This window comes from Protopterus annectens, chromosome 1.part0 (assembly GCF_019279795.1).
Source record: "Protopterus annectens isolate FY-2018-M chromosome 1.part0, PAN1.0, whole genome shotgun sequence".
NCBI lineage: Eukaryota > Metazoa > Chordata > Ceratodontiformes > Protopteridae > Protopterus > Protopterus annectens.
This window is the reverse complement of record NC_056725.1, coordinates 140,445,562-140,466,953: the sequence shown is the minus strand read 5'-3', so window position 1 is coordinate 140,466,953 and position 21,392 is coordinate 140,445,562. Positions and strand designations below refer to the sequence as shown.

The 21,392-nt window shown below is 40.1% G+C and overlaps 1 protein-coding gene across 2 annotated transcripts in view; it reads left to right on the top strand.

Annotated features, from left to right (window-relative positions):
- SAE1 (SUMO1 activating enzyme subunit 1) overlaps positions 1-21,392 on the top strand; it is an 803,581-nt gene that overhangs the window by 420,535 nt on the left and 361,654 nt on the right. The gene's annotated exons all lie outside the window — the stretch shown is intronic.

Below are 21,392 nucleotides of genomic sequence, written 5' to 3'. Positions count from 1 at the left end.
AGCAGGATAATTTCTAATATGAGTATGTAGAACACAGCAGAGAGAAGTTCATGAAAAGCTCTTTCTTTGAAAGGGAGTACTAATTGCGGTCTGTGCACACCCATATGGAAACCAAATGTAATGATTCTTAGCTGAGTACAGTGGAATGAATATGCAAGACTTATATGTAGGAGGCAGTATCTCAGTCATTCTTCAGTTTTGTAAAAGATTCATGTCTCTGAAATTAGAATTCATGTTCATATTACATACCCATTCCCCTTTAACAACTTAGGAGGTCATTATCAGTGCAGGCTTAACCGTTTTGCACTAATTAATGTGGGAAGTTTTTGGATGAAACATTTTTTCAATTTGTAGAAGTGCTCAGCAACATTAAGAAGTGCATGTAATTTTTACTTCTGCTCTTAATGCTAACCAGTGTGTATGTTTTGGGCATTTATTGTATGAAACACTCTAAAGAGACAATGAAACATGTTGGTGGACTAAGACATTGAAGTGATTGTGTCAGTACGTCTTTGTCACCTGTGGAAATTTCTTTCAGGAAATTGGACTTGGTCCGTCCAGTGCATTCTGTACTAGAGATTGCCACTGTAATGTTATGAATTTGCATGCAGGTCAGTGTTGAAATTGGCTGAGGCCTTTTTTCCTTATCAATCTATGGATTTATGATCATTGTATATTTCCACTAATTGAAAATATCTCAGTTATGTGTATATGTATATTGTGTTTTACTTCTAGTGTAATGCCAATTCACGTATTCTGTTCCCAACCGTGAAGAGAAGTTTACTTATTCAATTTGACAAAATTGACTTTGACCTGGTGAACCAAGTGATAGTAAAATGAGTATGTAGACAGTTATTTAGTGCCTAAATATAGGAACCAATATGTCATTCATCCTTAAATATTGTTAATATTTTTAAGGGACAGTAGTGTAATATTTGGGTATATGCTACATCCAGATGGTCACTCTAGCCCTAAAGACTTGAGTGCAACTCAGAATGGTGATGGACTGGCCGTTTGCCCTCTTGCTTACAGTAGTTTCTGCCATTAGCTTCTTTCCAGTGACAGACTTGAAATATATTTACAGTGTGTTGCATTCCTGACACTGAACAGAAACCATGTACATGTCCCTTACAGCAGACAAATATCCAGCTTGGCTTTCTCATACCAAAATGCCTCTACATACCTCATGTTAGTAACCCTTTGAGACTTAAAAACTTTTCCAAGAATCATACTTGGATACTTATGCCATTTTAGTAGCTCAACAGGTACCACACTAGCTGTTGGTGTAAAGGGCTGTGTGTTCTATTTCCACACCATGTAGTTGGATTAATGTGCATTGGTGATACAGTAGTAAAATTATTGTCTGCTACTTAGTCTGTGTTTGATCCCCAAGCAATATAGCATGGTATTTTTCCTCAAGACAATGATCAACCCAGTTTGGTTTACTCAAAGGCAGGTCAGTGCCTCCTCAGCGTGAAGGACTTTGAGTAGGTCATCAAAGCAATGGACAAGGCAAAATGATGCACACTGCCTACCTTGATCTGGCCAAGGCATTTGACACAATATGCCACTTGGGCATTGTTGACAGACTCGAGATTAGGTATAAACTTTGGTCACCAGGTAGATAGCCAGATAGCTCAGAGACAGGACCCATTAAGTTGTTTGAATTGGGGAGTCCACCTCTGCAAAGAAGACGGTCACCAGTGGAGTCTCTCAGGGATCAGTCCTAGGCCAATGTTAATAGCCTCTGGCTGACCAAATTTGCAGCTATTTGGAATTTAGGAGAAGTCATAGACTCCCCCACTGATGCTAAGGTTCGCCAAGAAGGGCTCACACAAACACATAATTGGTACCAGAGTTATGGGGAAAACAGTAAATGTCAAGAAATGCATAATAATATCTTTTGAGAAGTCTACCACCTTTGGAAACTACTGTATTGACATCTTACCCCCAAGAGTCCACGCCGGTTGTCAGGGACTCGGGGAAACACGTAGACAATAATCTCGCCTTTGATCATCACGTGTCTGTTGCAGTAAGGAAATCATTCTACGCTGCACAACCTAACTAGGTACATAACAGTTGGAACATTCGCAGAGGTTCCTCACTAAAAGAATACAGGGGGTAAATAATGTCATGTGCTGACCACCTCAAAGCCCTATCCCTGTATTCAGTTCCTATAGACTGTGGAGGGGAGATCAGTACCTGGCATACAACATAAACATTGCTTGTGATACAAATAGGACCTGCTGGAGAGGCAGGTATGTGTCCCAGAAACTACCCCTTCTCTAGAACAGGCTCACCAGCCATGTGAAGCAGTGTTCCCCCCCCTAACGTAATTCATGTGCAACATGGACAACTGGATGGGGAACTGGCACCTTTGTCTCTATTGGACACTGGCAGCCTGTAAATGGTTCATCTCCCAGGCCCCTCCTTGTAAATGTTTCATCTTCCAAGCCCATGCTTATACTGTCAAGGGTACTAGAACTTGTCAGAAATTTGGGATGTATGGCTAGGCTTAAAGTGGTCACAGTGCTCATTAGCCTAGTATACACCTGTAAAACTATAAGCCTATTAAGGACTACGCTGCTTAGATTTTAAGTTGGGTTCATTTTGCTCTTATTATTACAGAGGGTTGTTCATAGGTTCATAGGTATGTTCTAGGCTAATGGCCCTGGAGCCTTTACAAGCCTAGCCCATAGGATTACCCTGGCATCGTGCCACCCGACCTTAGTTTCCAGTGCCTCTGTCGAGTAGAGCCACTGGAGTGATCCCCAGGGTGAATTTTCTATTTCGCATCCACTCATCAAGATTTCTCTTGAAGAGGGCCAGTGAGGTGCTCTGCTTGACATGTATGGGAAATCTATTCCAGAGCATGGGCAGTCTCTGTGTTATGAACCTGTCCCTCCAGCATGTTCTGTTGATTGTGGTAAGGAAGTTGAGGTCTCTGGACCATGTAGTGCGGAGGGATTGAGATTGCTTTAGCTGTAGCATTTCTAACAGCGCTGGGTCAGACATGGCTTTGTAAGTTGAGCAAAGATAGTCTCTAAGTAGGCGATATGAAACGGAGAATAGTCAGGAGTTGTTTTGAGTCTGTCCATGTAGAACAAGTGTTTAAGGCCTAGGATCCTCTTTTTGAGGTACTTTTGCGGCCTCCCCAGTTGTTGCAGGTGTCTAGTGAGGTACATGCCAAATGAGGCATTGTACTCTATGATTGGCCTAATGAGGGAAGAGTAGAGGGAGACAATGACCTCTTTCTTCCTGGATGCAAAACCCTTAGTAATGAGTGCCACATAGGACTTTCTGACCACAGTGGCAATGTGGTGGTCAAAAGAGAGGTTGCTATCAACCTGTGTTCCCAGATCTCTCATAAAGCCTTCTGTGTTCAGTGGACTACCATTGATGTGGTAATTCATGGGAACTGGGTTTTTCCCAAAGGGGATGATGACGCATTTTTTGGCGTTGAGCTTAAGGCCATGGTTCTGACACCAGTCATTGTTCTCAGTGAGACCTGTCTGTAGGATGTCAACATCACTTAGGGAGTTAATAAAAGCTCCCAACTTGCAATTATCTGTGAACTTTGTCAGCCAGAGTCCCTTTGTGTTGGCCTGGACTTCAGAGAAGTAGATGCCAAACAGTAGAGGACCCAGGACCAAACCCTGTGGGACTCCACTCGTGACTGGTCGGCAGTCTGACTTGGAGTCAGCTACTTTCACACTGTGGGCTCTATCTGTGAGCCAGTTTGCAACCCATCTGGTGATATAGGGTTGATGCTTAGCTTAGTGAGTTTTTCTATGATTCCTGAGTGGGGAATGGTGTCAAAGGCCTTGGCCAGATCAAGGTAGGCTGTATGAACCACCTTGCCTTCATCCATAGCTCTGGTGACTGACTCAGAGAAGTCGACCAGGCATGAACTACCCTTCACCAAACCAAACTGTGTGGGATACAGAGTTTGGATATTCCCTATATCCTTGTTTATTAGGTCCATAATGAAGCTCTCCATAGCTTTGCATATCAGACTCGTTAAGCTAATGGGACAGTAGCTCCCAGGGTCTGTAGTCGCTCCTCTTTTGTGGAGAGAGATGATTGTAGCAGTGCGCCATTCGGTAGGCGTGATTGTTGTGTGCAGACAGCATCCTTCCAGTGACCAAAAGTTCACTTTTATGGAGAAGTAAATAATTTCTACTTTTGTCACAGTACCAGTTCAAATGTTGTGGACGTGCATTCTGAATCCTGTATAGAAGTAATATCCCCACCCTTTAATGCAATTGAATGTCATACACCTTGACAGCCTGATACTTTCAAATGGCTGTTTAGGTCTGCTGGTAATTCCTATAAGTATGTGATCTAGTTTGTGAAATAGTTTGAAAATTTCTACTAAAATTTGTTGAATAAAGTGGTTGGCTATTTTGAGGTAAAACTACTCTTGGGTTCTGTATTTTTATCGAAAGGTATTGAATCAGCTACCTGTTGAACTTTCGATTGTTAATTCACAGTCAGTGTGTTTGTCACTGGGGAGTTTAATTTCCTTCACCTGTATAACTAAGACTAGCAGGAATTCCTGCTCTCATGGCAAAGAGGGATAAAGCCCTAACAACATGCCATATGCTCATGTGCGCCTACAATGCCAAAAAAAAAAAAAAAAATCAAAATGTTAGGAGACCGAATCATGAACATCACTCTTTTCCTTTAAACTTCTTTTCTCCAGGGGTCAAGCCCCTCACACCATGACCATTTCAAGTTTAACATACTAAGTCTTGTTTTATTTTATTTTTTTTTTTTGGGCCATTCAGTCTCCATGTTTTGGGATTCACTGTGGTTGGTTCCAACATTTCCAATGGTCACTGCACTAAGAATCAGATGAACCATGTTCGAGCTGGCATAGGAGCTTGATGGAATGGAATAGAAAGATAAGATTGAGTGGTATATGACTCACCCATCCATCCTTGGTGGGGGGAGGAGAGGTGGCTTAGTTTCCTCTTCTGGGTGGTGCGGCACATGGAGTCCAGGCCAGGGGGACATGCAGCTGTAGTGTAGCCATGTAGGTCAGGGGAGTGGTAAAGCTGGTGTATTCCTTCCTAAAGACTAGCAGCACTAGCATCTCTTGGAAGCTGCTGAGGTGTCTTAGGAGCTCCTGAAGACTTGGAGGGGAGACCGGATATCTGCTTGAGTGATAGCACTGTAGTTGGCTCATGCTTCATTGGGTAGTGAATGTGCCGGTGATATCTGTCATACCAATGAAGAACAAACAGACTACATAGGTCACAGTGGGTTATCTAGAGGTTACTTTGCACCACATATGATGCCTAAAGCAATTAATTTACTCATTTCTTTCTCTTCTTCCTCCAGTAGGCACTAGCTAGAGTCTGCTGCTGTCTAGGATTCCGTTCAGAAATTTTGGAGGGGTAGGTTTGAGGTGGGAATTAATCAGCACTTTTAGGGGAGGATGTTGGAGGAACCCCACAAAGATATAAGGAGAACTTGCAAACTCCATGCAGGCATTGGCATGGAGGTAGGATCGAACCCTGTGCTTGGGAGGTGAAGACTGTAACCATTGTCTGAATTGTGCCATGAGACATGGACTACAGTCTCAAGGTAGAACCTGTAATACTTGGAAAAGACAAATGAAATGTAAACTGATTCTACTTGGTTAAAGCCTGTTTGTTGTATTACGACCATAGTTTGTTTTTCACAAGTGTACTATTCACAGTAAGTACTTCATACTTTCCTTATTCTTCCTGATCATAAAAATGTACTTGTTTCTAGGTGTATTGTATGTTGATATACAGTGACTTCCAAGGTAGTTTATAGTTGAGCCAGTCCTCTGTTTAACTTCTTAATATAAATTTTTATCTATTTAGATGCTTTTTCCTAGAGAATTAGTAAAGAGATTAGAGCTGGTTTGTCAAATATTCCTATAAAGACTTTGTTGAAGTAGTGTACTGCATTCTCATTGAATTCTCATAATGGACTGCATTCTCATTTTGTTTTGGCAAAGTGGTCACAGTTGTGAGCTGTAGTTCATGTGGTAAACAGTTTGATTCCTTCAGCCCTTGTTTGTCTACTGTGTGAGCTTGAGCAAGTCACTTAACCAGATATTGCTACTGGTTCGTGCCCAAAAAGGGACATTTTCCTTTTCCATCCTGGATTAAAAACCTAGTATTGTAATCCTGTAACACCCCCCCCCCCAAATATTAGTAGGGAGCAAGTCTTTGTGGTGCTTGCTTAAGCCAAGATTACAACCACAGTGGGCCCCTAGAGAATCTCTGGATGCCTCCTAGATAGCTTGAAACGTAACATGTCAGGACCACTTGAGTCACTTTTTAACTGTATCCTCAAAACATCCTTTGTACCACTAGAATGGAAGACTGCAGCAGTTGTCCCACTTCACAAAGGTGGACCATCAACCGACCCCAGAAACTGCAGACCCATTAATCTGTTTAGTCTAACATACAACACCACGGAACATATTATTACGGAAATAATCAACAAAGACATAGGCAACCTTCAGACATTGGAACCAATCTAGTTTGTCTTTTTAAAGGAAAGGTCCTGTCTACTAAACCTGGTGGACTTCTTTGAGAAGTTCACCAAAGCAATGGATGAAGGGAAAACTGTGCATACCGCTTGCCTGGCATTCAGTACAGTTCCCCACTCTGATGTAGTTGATAGACTCATCAAACTGGGCAAAAAAACCCTACATAACTCACTGGATTGACTCCTGGATCACAGGCAGGACCTAGGAAGTCAGAATTGGTGAGACCACTTCCCCAAAGAGACTGGTCACCAGTGGGTACCTCAGGGCTCCATGCTGGGACCACTCTTATTTGGCATCTACTTCTTAGAGGCAAAGACTAATGTCAAGGGCCTTTGGCTTTCTAAGTTCACAGATAGCTGCACATTGGGAGCTACCATAGATTCCGCCATGACACAAACATCTTACAAGAGGGTCTAACACAGACAGAAGACTGGTGCCATATTCATGGATTAAAACTAATGGCCAAGAAAGTTATTGTAGTGCCTTTTGGGAAAACACCATCCAGGTTAATTACTCCACTGCTAATAAGAATTGACCCAGTACTGTGCGATTTGAGAACATATGTAGACAGTAATCTGGTGTTTGACCAACATATGGGCAGGCTAGTCAGAAAATCATTCTATGTCATCCAACTTATAAGCAAGGACGTGGCATCCTGGACCAATGAAATCATAGTGCCACTTTCTTTGACTCTTATTAGCCCCATCATTGAGTGTAATGCCCCCTTAGGAATTTACCTGACCAGATATATGCAGTAGTTGGAATGTCCACAAAGGTTCCTTTACAGGAGAATCCAGGTATAAATACATAGTTGTGTACAGATCATCTGAAAGCCCTGTCTGTGTAGTCAGTGTCAGTCTCCCACAGGTTACTGTGAGATGATCTATGCCTGGCTTACAAGGCATGCTGGATCCAGCTGTGATGGACCTTTTGCACATCTGCAAAATGAGCATTATTAGAACCACTAGATCCAATGATTAAAATTTTGCTTGAGACATAAATAAGACTTGTTGGCGAGACAGATATTTCTCTCAGAGGATTCTCATGATTTGGAATGGGCTCTGCATCCATGTGAAGCAGAATCCTTCTCCAGCCCCATTTAAATGTAACCTTGATCAATAGATTGGAAATCGGCAATTCACACCAGGTCTGTCACCCATGTCTCTGGTAGACAAAGGCAGACAGTAACAATGGCCAAACTAACATACTCTCCCATAACCTTAAGAAACTTCCTAACTAATATATCCCCTACTAATAAACACCCATGAAACATAGGAGCACAATTGAGTTAGGCTGGGTTGCACGGCTTGACTTAAAAAGGCCCTGGTGGTAGTTAGCCTAGAATATACCTATGAACCTATGCAGATCTATAACAGTGTACTCCTTACCTTATTGGTTTAATTTTATTTTCATTTTCATTTGTTAACCATGTAAGTGGTTTGGTCAAAATGACCCTTTTCAGCTGCCATCATAAACAAATATACTTTGAAGATAGGACAGCTGCTAAATGTGATACAAACTAGTAAGGAATAAATGCAGCAAATACAGCATCATAATACGTTTTAGAATTGCATATGCTAAATGTTTTGCTTGTAAGTATTGTATACAGAACATTAACGGTTTTGATAATATGTAAAAGATAATACACTTTTGCATTTACATTAAGTGATTTGTGATTAATACTCATCAGAGAAATTAAAATTCTTTTATATTATTGTCTCATAGATGTATTAGTTTTTCCACATACATCTTGGCCTTTAACAGGATAATCTTGAGTTAAGCAGGCTATCTAAAGTCTTCAGCAGATTTGCAGGGTTGCTGGTGTGAGAGGAAGATCAAAGAGTATTCAGGGGAGATGTACCTGGAAACGTGCAGGTTGTGGAAGATTTTAGGTGTACAGCTTGGAGAATACTCAATTTGTTGTAGATAAAATGAAGATGGATCTCTCTAAATTCATAGAACTTGGGGGTTGATTTTGGGTCTATGTTAGATATTCTAATGCTTAAATGTTCAAATTTCTAAAGGTCGACCTTTAGAGATCAAACATTTAAATATTCGAATTTTAATAAAAATTTAAAAAAAAAGTGAAAAAAAAACAACTAAAGGGTGTAAGCAGGGGGGGGCAAGACTCCTGCGTCCCCCACACCCCCCGCTACTTAAATATACCAACTTCGAGATCACGCTACAGTGTAGGGAATGGAAAATTTTCCATTCCCGCACTGTAGTGCGGCCTCGGAGTTGGTATATTTAAGTAGCTGGGGGGTGCAGGGGGGCTTGCCCCCAGCCTAAACCCTTTTCTTTTTCTTTCTTTTTTTTTTTTAATTTTATTTTTATTGCTATTCGAACATTTAAATGTTCGGTATCTAAAGGTCGACCTTTAGAGATTTGAACATTTAAGCGTTCGAATATCTAACATAGACCCTTGATTTCTGATTGTGTAGTGGATATAAAAAGGGAAAATTTGCTGTGGGCGGGCAGAATATATTATTAAGGATATCATAAATTGTACTGACAAAGTGCATGGGGTGTAACTGATAATGCATTAGTTGAGTTTAGGAGGTGACACTGGTGTGTTCTTTGATTAGCAAGAAAAATAAGTTTGCAGATTTTCGGTTGGTCAGTCCTCAGCAGACTTTCCTGTAGGTTGCCGAACGCAGTCAGGAGAAGAACATATTCTAATGTTGGTAATATGTCAGTCTTTATTGCTGTAGCTTTCCTAGAGTCTGCTGTGAGACAGATGGGCAGTTTTTTTATGTATGCATTTTAGATTTATGAGGTTATTTGAAAAATTTAGTTTTTTATGGCAAGACAAATTTGAAAGCTGCAAATAACTGAATACCCAAATAGTAACACTGCTTACACCAGCCAAGTCAAATTGTATTAGAAATACTTAGTCTAGGGATCTTGACCTCTTTTGCAGCATCGACAAAATGGTTTGGATGGACAGGTGTATCTGACAGAGGTAAATACTGCCCTGGAACAGACTCCCTATCCACATAAAACAAAACTCATCCCTGTCCAAATTCAAGTGCAACTTGGATCTGTGGATGGGAAACACAAAATTTACCCTGGGACTGCCCCTGTGCTAGTGATGAACAAAGTCCGCTCCTAAATGCTGCATCTCATACACGAGTCCCCTCAAATTATCTGTGGTATGATTCATTATTGTCATCTAGGATAAGGCTAATATAACAGTAAATGGGATAGGTTAATTCAGGCACCAACAGGGAAATTGGTTATGCTTAAAATGCAAGGACAGCTAGCCAAAGTCTTGCCTTTGAAGAAATTATTATCAAAAATTTAGAAATTTAGAACCTGGAAGCTCTTGCTTGTGGATAGGATTAGTAAGATACAAGCAGTGAAAATATTTTTAGTTCCTTTTGTTTTATGTACAGGTTGGGCTTTTTTTTTTTTTTTGTCAAGTAGTGGAAGTTGTAGATGATAATTACTAAAGCGTTGAAGGAAGTAACAAATAGATATGGCACACCAATCTTGCGAGCCATGTAATGAATTATAGAAAACAAAACTTGGAATTGATTCCAACAGTTTATTTGCAAAACTAAACACTTACGTTCCACAGTAACAAAGGACATCATTACAGTTAAAACCAAACAGAGCAACAATAATTGATTGACCAGTGACATGAAGAAAATCTTCCACAATTAACCTATTCATTATAAACAGTGAAAATTTAAACAAAAATAACCCTCTTTGTTTTTAAATCTCATTAGCCCTCATTTTAAGAACATTTAAAACAGACAAATTGTTTATACCTGGCTTCATACAGGCATTAAGACGTATTTGCCACATTAATTATTTTTGTTCAAGTAAAATATCCATGTGACCTTCCCTGTCATTAAAAGTGACCTTTTTTATCATATCACAAAAAAGATAAACTTCTTAAGTAAGGGGCAGATAACATAATGCTTATACAAAGCGTTGCTGTATTTATATTTTTTAATGTCATAAGAATACTCCTATATTTGTTCCTTAAGCTTTCTAGAAGTTTTGCCCACATGGAAAACACAACAAGAAACAATGTAGCTAATAAACTACCTTAGTGAAATTACAGTTAAATCTACCTGGACACTTAGAGTTCTTTCCACACTTTCAGCCATAACATAGGGTCAGTCATTAATATATTTACAGAATTTACAACAACCACAATTTCTAATTGTTGAGCCTGAGGTGCTGTTCTTTTTGACCAAAGAACTTTCCAAATAGTTTGTTATTCCCCTTACTGTATACTGTCAAAGGGGCACTACCCAGGGTAGCCTTAAGTTCATCTGGAAAAAAAAAAAGACAATTCTACAAGTTGTTCATAATCATCAGCAATTAAGGAGCATCCTTATTAAAATGAATTATCATGGCCTGTTCATACCAAGCTCACTGTTCGTAATCCTTGTATCCCTAGGATTAACAACCATCTTTAGTGTATACTTTTTTAATCTAAGAATAGGGACAAACCTATCACTTCTCCCTTTAACAATCGCATGTTTAAGAATATTAAGCAATGTATCCAGACAGCACCTTTCTTTAAACTCATTTGTTAAAAATCTAATTCAACATGAAACGTGTCATCAGACATAAGTCTCGAAAGACGCACCGCCTGCCCTTTAACAATACTTTCCTTCTGAAAAGGCGAGCAACAACTGCAATAATGGAAAAAAGAATTTGAATAAATTTTTTTACGATAAATATTGGACCAGAACCTCATTTCCTATATTCTTTTCTGGGTAGTAACATCAAAGTGATTGATAGTGTTTTCATCATAACATGATGTGAATTTTAAGAAACTAGTTGTACTATCCAAATAATTGATAAATTCAATTACAGAGGGCAGATCACCCCTCCCATAAAGGAGCTTAAGAAATGAATATATGAGCATGTGTATGCTATCAAAAAATTAAACAGCAAAACTTTGTATATGCATTAGGTTATCTGCCCATTATTTAAGAAGTTTTGTCTTTTCTATGATAAACAAGGTTACTTTTAATGAGAAGGGGGGTGACATTGACATTTTACTTGAGCAAAAGGAATTAATGTGGCAAATACGTATTCCTGCCTGTACGAAGCTGGGTATAACAGATAGTTTGTCTCTTTTAAGTGTTCTTAAAATTAGGGCTAGTGAGATTTAAAACAAAAGAGGGTTGTTTTTGTTTAAATTTATAAAGTGGTTATAATGGATAAATTATCTAATCGTGAAAGGTTTCCTTCATGTGATCGGTCAATTAATTATTCTTAAGGGAGTGATGTATTTGGTTTTTAACTCTGATGAAGTCCCTTTTGTTACATTGTGACAAATGCACTTAGTTTTGCAAATAAACTGTTGGAATCTGTTTTGTTTTCTACTATTCAGTAAGTGGCTTGTGGGATCGGTTTGCTGTACTCATTTGTTGTTTACTTGTTTGTGTGGCTTATTGGTTATTAGTATTTTGTTGTAAAGAATTGAAGGAATTTGTTTGGGAGAGGAAAGAGAAAAGAGCTAGGTAGTATTTATTTATTTAATTATTTTTATTTTACATTTGTTGACCGGATAGTCCGACTGGATATATGTCCATTTTCAGCGGGGAGAAAAGCTCCAAGATAATAATACACATTGAACATTTAGTAAATGCTAGTAGAAGTTGATTTCTGTCTAGAACAAGGTTTGAAAAGATACTTTAGAGATACTCCGTTAACGCTAATGTATTTAACTCAAGCATAAGGTTATAAATCAAAGTGGTAAGGGATGATGATGTAACAGGGAGGGGGGGAGTTTGAGGAATGAAGAGAGAGTAGGTTGCAGGTCCTTCTGGAGAAGTGACAACAGCCATACAGAATATTATATTCTTAAAGTAGCAGAAAGTATTCAGTATTGCAAGAATTGAAGCAACAGTGGAATGAAGAAAGCTGATTTTAGCAGTAGGTATTATTGCAGGTAGAGGTACAGAGAATAAGCAAGAGTGAGCTGGAACATAGTGAAGGAAAGTAGCTAAGGAACCATTGTGTTGGGAGCAAATAACTAGGGAGAGAAATTAATAGACTGGAATGAGGCTAAGCCAAGTTTGGACTGCTGGTAAGAGACTGCCTTCCCTATCAGGGATTGATAAGGGCATAGCCGGCCTTAGGCATAGGCCAACTAGGCGGCCGCCTATGCCGCCACTCTAGAAGGGGTTCTTTTCCAGTATATGTTTGGTGTAGGTAGACCAGGATGGGGCACTGGGTAGTGTGGAGGGGGCGCCGTGGAGCCCTTTTGCCTAGGGCACCAGCTGACCTAAGGCCATTCCTGGATAAGAGTATAGGCAAAGAGAAATGGATAATTGAAAGCCCGGCCCTGGTCATGTTTTTAGTTGAGTCTAGGACAGACACTGCTGTTAGAACAGACTGGGAAGGAAAACTGAAAAGCAGTTTACAAAGGAACTGTTGGAGGATATCGCTATGTTGCAAGTATCAGGAATGTTTAGGATTTTCATATGAACTGTTGGAGGATATTGCTATGGTGCAAGTATCAGGAATGTTTAGGATTTTCATATGAAAGTGTTTGCATAGACATTTTTCTGCCCCAAGCAAACTTCATAGGATTTTCCTAGTGTAGATGGCAAATACTGTAGGTATGATGGGAAAGAAAAAGGTAATTGAGAACGTTTTGGGGAATGTAATATGATATATTTCAAAACTTCCATGTAGATAGCTTTGTCAGAAATGTTGGGAATGTAAATGGTTATAACTGAGCGATTTTTCTGAGCTGAGATGTTGGATCTAAATTGCCTAGACATGGTAGGGCTTTAATAAGTTTAAATGATTTTGGTTGCCAAAAAATACTACAAAGTGGAAATCAAATGTAAATTAAGTATTTAGTTTTATAAAAGAGAAAAAAAGAATTGGAGGTGGAATCTTTAGGAAATTGGAAGGAGCAATTGCATAGAAATAAATGGAATATGTGAGAACAGTACATACAGAATAATGTTCAGGAGGAGGAGTGAAATTAAAAAGAAGGCAGAAATTGAGCAAATTATATAATATTGGTGTGAAAGAAAATTTGTTAAGAAAATATCACTATTACATGAAACTAATGGAAATTTTACTATGGTTGGTTTCCTTTTCTGTTGGTATATTTGTACTCATGTCGTTTAAATTGTGATGGTTTAATAAAGATTTAAAAAATGTTGGTTACTAATGGCAAGCATTCTGAATATAAAGAACAGTGGTATATAGAAATATAAAGGCTAAGACTGTCCCTTACAGCATTAACATTTTTTTTTAGTTTTCTTTTTCCAGTGTGCATGCTTCTGTATGACGGAAGTAGAGGAGTCACTCTGGACTTGTGATTCTGCAATCTTATGTTGTATTTAGTCATTCCAGTTAATAGTACTTTAAGTTCACTGATTTTGAGTCATAGTGGTGTTGAAAGTAATTGATAGTTCACACATTTGCAAATGCACACATTATAGGTTCATAGGTTCATAGGTTCATACTAGGCTATCTGCCCAAGGGCATTTACAAGCCTAGCCCATAGTTTTGTGGCTTACGCCACCCCTTTAGTATGGGGAACTATACCCATTATTTTGCTGTGCCTCTGTTGAGCAGTGACACTGAGGTAATCCCTGGGGTATATCTGCGATCTCCCATCCATTGGTCAAGATTTCTCTTGAACAAGGCCAGCGAGGTGCTCTGCCTCACATATACCGGGATTTTATTCCACAGCATAGGGAGTCTTTGGGTGATGAATCTATCCCTCCAGCACGCCCTATTAATAGCCGTGTCGAGGTTTAAGTCTCCCGCCCTTGTGGCTCTGACGGATCTAGATTTTTGAGGTGAAGCATATTCATCAAATCTGGGTTTGACATGGCCTTGTATGTTAGGCAAAGGTCACCTCTGAGCAAGCGGTAGCGACTGAATAGAGCTGGAGTTCTTTCAGTCGGGCAGCATAGGACAGATGTTTGAGACCCTTTATCCTTTTGGTGAGGAACTTTGTGGCCTCTCCAGCTGCTGCAAGTGTCGGGTCAGATACATTCGAATGGGGCATTGTACTCAATCATTGGTCTGATGAGTGATGAGTATAGGGAGACTATGACCTCCCTTGATCTAGATGAGAATCCCTTCATGATAAGGTGGGCAATGTAGAAGGTCTTCCTAACTACTTTAGCTACATGGGTGTCGAATGACAGACTACTATCAACCTGGGTCCCCAGGTCCCTGATAACTTCTTCTGTACTCAGTGGATTGCCACCTATTTGGTAGCTAGGGGTAACCTTATTTTTCCCGAAGGGTATGACTATGCATTTTTTGGCATTTAACTTTAGGCCATGGCTCTGGCACCAGTTATCCGTTTCTGTGAGACCCTTCTGAAGGATATCTGTGTCAGATGTGTTTTCTACTATGGCCCAGTTTGCAGTCATCTGCAAACTTTGTCAGCCATAACCCTCCTGTGTTTGCTTGTACTTGGAAAAGTAGATGCCAAACAAGAGTGGGCCCAGGACTGAGCCCTGTGGTACACCACTTGTGACAGGCTTTGAGTCTGACATGGCGCCAGCAACTCTGACCCTGTGGGTTCTGTCACTCAGCCAGTTTGCAACCCATCTTGTGATGTATGGGTTAACATTTAAGCTGATGAGTTTTTCAATGATACCCGAGTGGGGTATTGTATCAAAGGCCTTCGCCAGATCGAGGTAGGCTGTATGGACTGCCTTTCCTCATCAATGGCTTTGGTGACTGTTTCGAAAAAGTCAACCAAGTTTAGAAGGCATGATCTGCCTTTGACAAAGCCAAACTGGGATGGATCCAAAGTCTGCAAATTCCCTATGTCTTTATTTATGAGGTCCATTATGATCCTCTCCATGGCTTTGCAGATAAGGCTTGTCAAGCTAATGGGCGGTAATTTCCAGGGTCGGTGGAGGCACCGCCTTTGTGAAGTGGGACCACAGTTGCAGTGCGCCACTCCTGGAGTGCGTATCCAGAGGTAAGACTATGATTAAACAGCTGTCCTAGCTGTGGGTTTAATTCCTCGTTGAGTTCGTGGAGCACACAGCCGGGGACACCATCAGGTCCCATGGATGCTGTGTTTTTGCTTTGGAGAGAGCAGTTCTCACTTGGGCGTTGGAGATGTTTGGGGGCTGCAATCGCTTGGTATAGATATCTCTCCTTTTGGGGAGGGGAGAAGTTTGCACTGAACCTGTCAGCCAGTATGTTGGCAATGTCTGTAGGATCAGTAATCTTCACATCATTTTGAACTAGTTCTGAGCATATCTGGGAGTTTCCTCCCAGGTTTCTAACATAGCTAAAGAAGGCCTTATGATTGTCTTTTGAGTCTTTAGCTATTTTTCTCTCAAAATTTGCTTTGGATGATTTTATGAGAGCTCTTAGTTTTTTACTTATAGTGATCAAGGGTGTCTTACCTTTTAAGGATTTTGCTCTATCTTGTAGTAGCTTCCTCCTTTTGTTGTAGAGTTTGTTTATGGCTGGGGTCCACCAGAGTGGACGCTTGCCTTTGGTACAAAGAGTCTTTGTTTTGCTTGGGATTGCCTTATCCATGCAGTCCTGCAGGTGCTGGTAGAAGGCATTTGTAAGTGATTCAGCAGCTTGAGTACTGTTTTCCGTCGGCTCGGGGGCCTTAAAGGAGACCACACTAGTCTTTAGAAGTGTGAAGTCGGCTTTTGAGAAGTTCTTTACTGTGGTCTTTTTTATTTCAGGTGGGGTGGGATGAGGACCTCCAGCGAGATTAGTTTGTGATCTGATCTCACCAGTGAGGGGTATACTTCCGGTGTTGAACATTGTGCTCCCATGTTTGTGATGATGAGATCAAGTATGTTTTCTCCTCTTGTGGGGATGGTGACTAGTTGTTCCATGGCATTTGAGTTTATGAATTCCAGGAACTTTTGGGCTAGGGTGTTTGGGCTTGAGTAGTGTTCCCAGTCTATATTAGGGTAATTGAAGTCACCTAGTATGATGGTGTTTGGTGATACATTTATCCCCTCTAGTGTTTTCAGGAAGGCCATGTGAGGTTCCTGAGTTTGTGAGGGTGGCCTGTAACATGCTACAATTTGCAGTGCAGTCTTGCCTATGGTTAATTGCACCTGGATGGTCTCCGATGCATCGTGCGTTGCCACCAGTCTTGAGGTGTGGGTGTCTTTGATGAATATGGATACCCCCCCTCCTTTCTTGGTATTGTCCGGATTTTGGGGCGGAACGCATGATAAGAGGTAAAACCTGATAGTGCTGGGGTGCTCTCAGGAGCCTTGAACCAGGTTTCTGTCACTGCACAGACATCGATGTTCTCCATACTGAGAAGGGCCTCGAGTGCGTGCATTTTGAGATTTAGACTTCTGGCATTGAGCAGCATTACCCTTAGTTTTTTCCTTTTTGTGTTCTAGGGTGGTAGGTTTAGAATTTGAGCCTTGCCTAAAAAGGCACTATGGGGTGGCAAGAGCCTTTGCCAATATCCGAATCCCAGGGTGACAGGTGCAAGCCGTCCCTTGAAGCAGCGTGGCTTGTCCAACATGTCATCCCAGGCAGACAGACATTGGATCCCCTTTGAATGACACCAGAGTTTAAGCCAATTGTTAAAGCTGATCATCTTATCTCTGTATTGTGGCATCATTCTTGGTGAAGGTAGGATACTGCTCAAGGTCAGGGTCATACCTGCCTGGGCTACATAATCAGAGAGCTCCTCAATGTCTCTTTTCATGTAGTCCAAGGAGGTGCGTCTCAGGTCGTTTACACCAGCGTGGACAATGACTGAGTCATATTTGTACCTGCTGTTGAGAGACCTGAGTGCTTGCGTTATGTGGCGGATTCTAGCGCCCGACAGGCAGCTTACTGTGACCTTCTCCTTACTCAGTCTGGTGAGCGGGGCGTCAGTGTGTCTGGCTATGGAGTCACCAATGACTAGTGTGTCTGGCATTGTGTTTGGCCTTAAGGGCTGTGACTGTTTGACACTCTGACTGTGAGGTCTATGTGTTGCAGGTGTTGTGTTCTGAGGTGGTGGTTGTTTGGGTGTCTGCTTTGGTGGCCTCTGCTGTTTTGGTAGATTTTTGATCAGAGCCGCCGAGTATGTCTTTGTGTGTTTATGTGTATGATTTGAGGTTGTGATGGTACTATGTGAGACTGGGTCTATAGTGTGTGTGGTAACCTTCTCCTCCTGACTGGTCTTGCCAGTCCTATGTTGAGAGAGCTCAGCCTCCAGTTTGGCCGTATAGTTGCATCTCTCGCATGTATTTGTGTTTTGTGGGAGGAGGAGAGGGTTGTCTGTGTACATGAGGCAATTGTAACATTGCCTCAATATTCCCAGGTTCACCAGCTGAGCAAGAGAGGACACTAGCAACTGATCCTCGACATGCTAGAAGGACTAGACAAAAAACTTTAAAAGAGATTCTGGGGGCGTGGTGACCGAGAAATAGGGGTTTGCCTTTTGGGGTGCTATCTATAAGAGTGCCGTATCAAGGTAATAAGTACTGTAGGAGCAAGTGCTAGGTTTAACAGATAGAGAAAAGTCTACTTGGAGTCAAGTAGAGATGATCTTTTAGGTATTAGAGAAAGTGCTAGTAACAGGGATGCTTAAAGGTAAGATTGAAAAGAATGCACTCTGCAGTGTGCACTAGAGAAGTTAGATATGAAAGTAGGTAACTTGAGTTTTACCTGTTTAAAAGTTAAGGTTTAGTGGAGAGTTACTATTTTTAAAACAGCAAGATGGACTGAAAGGGGTGGTTACTTTTGTATTTTGGTACTATGAAATACTGTAGGATGGCCAATAAATTTAAATAATTGAAGGGTGGGATTTCAAAAGTGATGGTTTTGTGATTACTCACATAAGCCAGTGAAAGTAGAGAGAAATGAGATATATGGTCAGATTAACATAAGAGGCGGGCAACTAGAAAGACAGTGGTATTTAACAAGACAACTTAAATGGGTGTGAGGGAGGGGAAAAATTCTGCCTGACTCAGAACAGAGAGAGCTGTGGTCTCTTTTGAAGTTTTAATATGCTGTTAAACAGAATGCAAGCAAAACACAAGGTAAAGAAAACAAACTACAGTATTCAAAATATAGAAAGGCAATACAGAAATACAAAAAAATAACAGCAAACTAACCTTTCCTTCACAGCAAAGTGTAGCAGAGTCTGGATGAGCCTTTCTGGTAAAGTTCATTAAGGTTTTAAATGTTTCCAGTTCATGTTAAAATCTCCCTTTTACGTTTTTTCATATAGAGCTTGCCACTGGAGTAAATACTGGAGATCGTATGGAGTAAATTTTGAGTGTTAGTTTCCTAAGAAAGGTTGTATACAGTGTTGCTTTTATAAATTGGGATGCTGGCTTCAGTGTTGAAACTACTGCCACTACTGGTCAAGGGTTATATATATATTTACTGACATTGTTTCTTCACAATTTAATTACTGTAGATTTATATTGTTCTGAGGTGCAGCCAGTGGTTGGTTTGAAAACTTGGCAGAGATTATAATTGAGAAAAGATTTTGCTCAGTGCCTAGTTTTTTTTTTTTTTTTTTTTTTTTTTATCAACTGTAAGTTGTTCATCATATACATTTAAAATAATTGTGCAAGTTTGGCATTGTTGTGTATAAGGATACATTTTAATTGTGTTTACAAACACGAGGTTTACTGTATCTTTATGTGCATGTCGTGACTGGTTAGCTGCATTTCTGCATAATAATCTGATTTTGCTCATCCATTCTTTGAGAACTTGTATGTTAAATTTTACATTGTTTTATTCTCTGTCTCTGTGCATCTGTTTACAGTTTGCTCAGCTCGTCTTTTCAAGAATATGCTTTCCGTTTTGTTTTAAAATGTTAGACTTGTGCTTCACCAGCCCGTAAATTCTGAATCGGATGTTTGCCATTGATAAGCAGTTGTACATTTCATTTAGCCATTTATTTTTAAAAGTGACACGAGTCTTGTTCTTCCAGTTGATGTTATGAGCATGTTGACTGCTTTGCTTGGTCATTAGTTAGCTAGAGTTTTCTTACTCAGATAAATCATTTATCAGGAACACAAAAAAGTTTTGCATATTCAGTTTTAATAACAATGTCAAAATATTCCTGTTTCATTGCTGTATAACCTGTCTGCTCAAGCAGTATTTATTACTGATTTTTAATAAGTCTAACGATTCTTTGTTTTTGTAATATGTGTTTTCACTTAATGATATTGTAAATTGTAAAACTATGTTCCAGTAGTGTCTCAAGTTGAAATGATGTTCATGAAGTCTCGAACATGTCTGATAACTTATCAAGGTGTACGAACTCTGGCTGTTTGAGTGTAGCTTTGCTGCTGTGTGGCATACCGCATTAGAGTTCTTTAGCCTCAGTAGTCATTCAGGTAGTAATCCTTTTTGGACAGGTACTTCACTAGTGTGCTGCTTTGGCTATTTTTGTGGGTGATTTGTTCTTACGGTGTTACTGGTGTTCTGCACCACTGCAAAAGAAGCCAACCCCTTGTTTTGTCTGCCTTCTTTCTTTTGTTACTTGTTTGTTAACTTAGTCAGGCCTACTAGGCACAAGTGCCTCTTTTCAGGAAGTGGGTACACTCTTTGGTTAAAAGACTTGCTAAACAAATAGAAATTGCTGCCTCACAGCAAGAGGTTCTCCGGTTCGATCCTCGGCTGGGGTGCCTTCTGTACAGAGTCTGCATGTCCTCCCTATGGTCGTGTGGGTTTCCTCCGGGTGCTCCGGTTTCCTTCCACATCCCAAAGACATGCTGTAGGTGGATTAGACACTCTAAATTGGCCCTAGGCGTGAGTGCGTGCATGTGTGTGTGTGCCTTCTGTGGAAGGTTGGGCGCCGGGCTGGCAACTCGACACCGTAAAAGAAAACTCCACTGCCAATCATGAGCAGACAGGTAATCCGCTGTGGCGACCCCTAACCAGGAAAAGCCAAAAGAAGAAGAAAGCCAGCACTGCATGATAAAGCTAATAGCAGTTCATAGCCTGAAATCTCAAAGCTGAATTGGCAGATTAATCTGTATCACATCCAGTGAAAGTACCTCAACTACTGTACTGGATTGGGCAGTAGGATGCTACCTGGAGGTGTTCAGGTTTTTCTGGCCTTGTAATATGCCCTAAGATCTGCAGCTCATTTTCCTCAAATTCTTTACAAATCTTTTAAGTTCCACTTTTCTGCTGGTCCGAAGTCTTCTTGGAAGACTGGACTTTGGTCCTAAGTTCTTAGTATATGTTCCCCTTGAAGGTAAAGTATTTGCCTGCTTCCCAGTGTTAGTTCAGTCCATAACCATGTTAAGGATCACTTCTTAATTAGTATCTTTTATTGGAGTATTATATGTGGAAAATGCCCTCATTAAATCTGCCTTGTGTCACCTGCCAGAGTGTATTGCTATATATTTTTTTCTTGCATGAAATGTACTATTTAAGGAGGCTTCCATTATGGTGGAAGGAAAAAACATGCAGAGGATTTGGGTCATTCAGTGAGGAATGACTGACTAAGACATGGTTATATACCAATATGATTTCTCAGTAAAAACTTTTGTTTGATTGTGTGCATCTGTTTGTAGCATGTGTTCAAACTTTAGAGTTGCATAGATATTTCTAACTGTACGTGGAGAAAGGTGTACATTGCCTTTTGTGGAACTGACATGTTTAGAGTTTTGCTAGCCCACTTTATGCATAAAAGATAGTGAAAATGTTTCTATAAATTGGTGTCAAAGAATTTACAGACATTGTACGTGTTCCTACTTGTATTGTAAAAAAATATGTATATACAATATGTGTGTGTGCATTTATATGTGTGTATATATAAATATATATATATATATATATATATATATATATATATATATATATATATATAAAACTATATATATATATATATATATATATATATATATATGTGTGTGTGTATAAAATGTGTGTATGAATA